Source organism: Monodon monoceros, unplaced genomic scaffold (assembly GCF_005190385.1).
Source record: "Monodon monoceros isolate NGI ecotype Baffin Bay Population unplaced genomic scaffold, NGI_Narwhal_1 Super_Scaffold_22, whole genome shotgun sequence".
NCBI lineage: Eukaryota > Metazoa > Chordata > Mammalia > Artiodactyla > Monodontidae > Monodon > Monodon monoceros.
This window is the reverse complement of record NW_021703779.1, coordinates 11088488-11094124: the sequence shown is the minus strand read 5'-3', so window position 1 is coordinate 11094124 and position 5637 is coordinate 11088488.

Genomic DNA, 5637 nt, shown 5'->3' with positions numbered 1-5637 from the left:
ACTCCTGTGAATGCTGATATTTGGATCCCTTCCTATGAATCATGAATATTCTTAATGGCACCTAGAATGGTGAATCCTTTCCAGGTTTTTGACTGACTGCCCAGATCCACCACAGGAATCATTATCTATGGTAGCTGTAGCTTTATGAAGTGTATTTCTTAAATAATATGACTTGAAAGTCTAAATTACTCCTTGATCCATGGGCTGAGGAATGGCTGTTGTGTTAGCAGGCATGAAAACAAATTAATCTTGTTATACATCTCCATCAGAGCTCTTGAGCGAATAGGTGCATTGTCAGTGGGCAGTAATATTTTATAAATTTATTTTTGGCTGTGTTGGGTCTTCATTTCTCTGTGAGGGCTTTCTCTAGTTGCGGCAAGCAGGGGCCACTCTTCAGGGTGGTGCACGGGTCTCTCACTGTTGTGGCCTCTCATTGTGGAGCACAAGCTCCAGATGCACAGGCTCAGTAGTTGTGGCTCATGGGCCACAACTAGTCTGCCGTGTAATAGAGCCCTGCTGTGGGATCCTCCCAGACCAGGGCTCGAACCCGTGTCCCCTGCATTGGCAGGCAGATTCTCAACCACTGTGCCACCAGGGAAGCCCCAGCAGTAATATTTTAAAAGGAATCTTTTTCTGAGCAGTAGGCCTCAACAGTGGGCTTAAAACATCCAGTGAACCATGTTGTAAACAGATGTGCTGTCATCCAGGCTTTGTTATTCCATTTATAGAGTGCATGTAGAGTAGATTTAGCGTAATTCCTAAGGGCCCTGGGATTTTCACAATGGTAAATGAGCACTGTCGTCAACTTTGAGTCACCAGCTGCATTAGCCCCTAACAAGAGAGTCAGCCTGTGCTTTGAAGCTTTGAAGCCAGGCATTGACTTCTCCTCTCTAGCTATAGAAGTCCTAGGTGGCATCTTCCAATAGAAGGCTGTTTCATCTACATTGAAAATCTGTTGTTTAGGGTAGCTGCCATCATGAATTAGCTAGACCCTCTGGGTAACTTGCTGCAGCTTCTCCATCAGCACTTGCTGCGTCACCTGGCACTCTGAGGTTATGGAGACGGCTTCTTTCCTCAAACCTCATGAACCAGCCTCTGCTGGCTGTCTAGCTTTCAGCCTGTCTCAGCTTTCAACATGCCTTCCTCACTAAGCTTAATCATTTCTAGCTTTTGATTTAAAGTGAGAGACATGTGACTCTTCCTTTCACTTGAACACTCAGAAGCCACTGTAGGGTTATCAACTGGCCTGATTTCAATACTGTTGTGTCTCAGGGAATAGGGATGCTGGAGAAGAGGGAGAGAGACGGGGAACATCCTGTTGGTGGAGCAGTCAGAACACTCAATATTCATCATTAAGTTTGCCATCTTATGTGCGTGTGGTCTGTGGACCTCCCCACCCACGCAATTCCAATAGTTACATCAAAGATCACTGATCACAGATCACCAAAACAAATATAATAATAATGAAAATGTTTGGAATATTGCAAGAATTACCAAAATGTGACGCAGAGACACAAAGTGAGCCAATGCTGTTGGAAAAATGGTGCTGACAGACTTGCTCAACGCAGGGTTGCCACAAGCTTCAATTTGTAAAAAACACAGTATCTGCGAAGCACAATAAAATGAAGCACACTAAAGTGAGGTCTGCCTGTATCAGGTGGTCCACGTATCTAGGGGGTGTTGAGGACCAGGGTTTGCTCACGATAAAGTGGCAGCTAAAAGCAGAAACAGTATTTTTGTCTCCCTTCACACAAGATAGGGCTGAAAACCCAAGGCCCAAGAACAGCCAGACAAACAACAAAGGACAGACAAATATGATTTCAAAACAGGACAGAGTTAATTACTGGGGAACTGGGACTGTGGTCATAATCAGTATGGATGAGTCCTGGGGAAATGGCAGCACTGCTGGAAAGATTTTAGTGGGCGTTGCAGCACAGTGAGACTGGTGATGTGATGGCAAAAACAATAAGAATTAGTATCTATTACACGGCAGACTAAGTGCTTTGTACACATCATCTCACCTAATTCCTACTGCAGTACTATGTAGATTTTATTATTATCCCTGTTTTTCAAATGCAGGAGCTGAGACTCAAATATGTAGAGCAACTTGTCTTTCAGAATGGGATGAAACTGGTGAAAGGAGTAGACCTAGAACTCTATTTCGTCTCCCCAGGCTTCGCTCAAAACACATATTTGATTCCTTTTGAGTGTGTACATTTAAGAACAGCAAAGTAAAACAATTATTAGCTCTAACGTTTATGATTTCATTTACATTTCTATTTTCGAGACAATTTATTCACTTAATTGAGACTGTAAGAATGTGAAGTTTCAGTATATGAAAATATTGGCTGAGCCCCAACCCCTTGTGTGAAAAAAATCATAGAAATCCAAATGCGCTTCCCTTTACTATTGACCTTATGGGAAGAGAAATACAAACAGAAATAAACCAAGTGAATTTACTAGTGACTCTGCTCAACTGCTAGCACTAGCTAGGGTTCAATGTCCTGAGTCCTTGACCTGGCTTTGTTACAACTACAAGATTATCATCGCCTTATAGGCAAGGACCACCCATGTTATCTATGTATGTCTCTTCCATGATACATTCTAGAGCTCCTATCACATAATGGATGGTCAATAAAGGAATAAGATATTTTTACCTCTCTGGGCCTTGGCTTCTGGAGAGATGGATACAGATCATTGTTTAAGATCCCTTCCTAAGAAAATAACATTATCACAGTCTATTTATATGCAGGAGTCATGAATCAATTCTACTATATACATAAAAGTCTGAAATTGTGCTGTGTCTGTGACTCTTCTGTTATAACACAACGTGCCAGGTTACACAGAATTAGCACTTTGTAACTGTTTTTTGATGATGATGTTTCTTTACATTGATATAGCACTCCCCAGTATATGAAGCACTTGTGTGTGTTCTCCAATTTTGTCTTCCCATCATCGTAACTATTTAAGAAAATATTATCCTCATTTTCCATATATGACCTTGACTGGATCAAGGTCATTCAGCTAAAAAATGCCAGGGCATGAGACTGGAACCCAAAACTAGGAGTACTGATCCAGTGCTCTTTCAACTAAAACACACATCACATCATCACCATCATCACCATTACTATAAAGCTGACCAGAGAGCTAAAATATCCACTTCCAGGCTAGGGCTAGACACAGATATAGTACAGACATCACTGTCAAGTATATGCAGTTAATCTTGGTTGTCTTCCCACATACCCAACTCCCTAGCTGCTCCCCAAAAGAAAAAAAAATCACTTTTCCAAATTTTGTCCTTCAACAAATCTCTCAATTCTTCTAACTGCTGTTCTCAACTAGATGGTAATAGAGAAGCAACCTCCTCGAATTATTTCACAGAGAGGCGGCAGTTGTAATGGCGAGTTGAAACTGGCTGGTACAGGCTTGCTGGAGGTGACTCAAACATTCAGAAACTTCAGGCTGGATAGGAAGTCAGCAAATGCTACAAATCAGGGTATCTTTTTCTTTTTTTAGAGAGCTGATTAGTCAGTCCACCACTATTATAGTAAACAGCAGGCCTAATAAGATCACTTGCCTTTTAAAGTAGGTGTTCGTTAACTAATAAAATCTCAAGCAATAAGCCACTGAACTGGAAAATTTTCTGCAGTATGGTGGCAATATCTGGATGGAAAAGAGATCTTTTTCCAGCATCCCTTAATCACAGAAATGGGTTAAGCTCATCTGGATAATAATAATTACCGTTTATTTAGTACATACTATAACCTAGGTACTTTATACAGATTTTCTCACCCAATCCTCATGGAAGTCCTGTGAGACATTATCTCCCCATAACAGATGGAGAAACAGACCCACAGAAATTACATGACACAACCAAGGTCACTCACCTAAAGGGTATAACTAGTATTTGAGTTCACCTAGTTTGGGCCACCAGTGACTGCATACTTTCCACCCAGCGGTTTTGAACAGTCAGTGGAATGCTGTCATTGACACAGCTACCAGAATAGTTAAAGCTTTACTTGAGAAATTTCTTCAGTAGTAAGTATAAAGATGCACATGTCTTAGAGGACACTGGCACTCTTCTCTGCAGAAGAAGAATGGTGATTCAGATGACCCTGTGGTCCCTCCTCGTCTTCTAGGTTTAAGATTCTGTATCACACAAACTATGTTCATTATTATCTAATGTATGAATTGGATTCTTGAACAAATCTTTGTCTTCCTCACCACTAAAGGCTTTCAGGGGAAGCTCCCATATTTTTCCACAATTAGAAAACGCTTTCATCACAATGATCAGGGCTCTCCCCACTTCGAACTGCACCCTCTCCCCACCTTTGAAGCAATACTTTGCCCAAGAAAAACCCACCAAATTTTTTCCGTATCAAATGGAAAACGCAACAAATCAATTTCTCTTCAGAAGATTGTCATAACTGTCCTGACTCTATTTGCTAATTATTGATGCTCTCCAGGTTGACACAGGAGATTTGGCCATCTGTTTCCTGGTTTGAACATGAACTAAATTTGTGAAGGCAAGGTTGTAACAACAGCCTCCCTTCTCCTGGGCAACAGGTTATGATGCTACACACTCAGTTATTATACTACTGCAGAATCTGCTCAGAAGGAAGAGATAGCTGATCCCAGACTAACGAGCTGAAAGAACAGCAACTGGAAGGATAATAAAATAACAGTAACAGCTAACAGCAGTAGTGCCAGGAACTACTTCAAGAACTCTATTAACTCTTTTGATCCCAGCAAATTAATTCTTTCTAACATACCTCATTGTCACTTGAACAAAGTTATCTATGCACAGACAGTAAAGAAAAATTTAACCAACTTGACTCTAGCACCACAAACCTTATCTTCTTGAGCTTGGTTTCCCTGACTCATTGCCTGTATTTCCTGATATCCACACAGTTCATGGATTACATACAAGAGCAGAGTCTAGGCAATAAATACGTGGAATCCAAGCAGTCTATCCCCAGAGACCATTCTTCTACCTCCTTCACCATAGTGTACTAGTGTGGAAATTGGGAACCAAGGAGATAGCATGAATTCACAAAGGTTACAATTGTTGGAAACCATAAAATCCTAGCATTTCAGGATTAATATAAAACTTAAAACTATTAAACATAGGTATTCAAAAACTGCAAGAGAATATTTCTTAATATTCTGAAAAACAAAACAAAACATATTAATAATTTACACCAAGCCTCTCAGCATTATGTGATATGCCAAGAGCAAGAAAAGCAAGCAAGTACAACTTGATCTTAATCTTTGAGCTTAATTTGGGCACTACACATAAATCACATTTGTTCCATAGCATTTCACTTTCCATTTGTGAAAAAAATTATAAAGCCCCAAATTAAAAATAATTACCTTCTGCTAGTAACCAGGGTGAACCATATGGAAAGTAGAAAGTCTCAGGAGAAACATTTAGTCAAACACACACTTGGCCAAACACAACCTGCATGTCCCATGTGGGCACTAACACTTTTGAAAACCAATATGTGTGCCTGTGATTTCCACTTACCAGAATTCCTCTTTCTTGGTATCAGAAGGGAAGGTTTAGACGCATCAGAGTGTCTATGGAAGAGTTGAGGACTCTCTCCACTTCCCCTCTGGATCAGAGGTGCTTGTAAA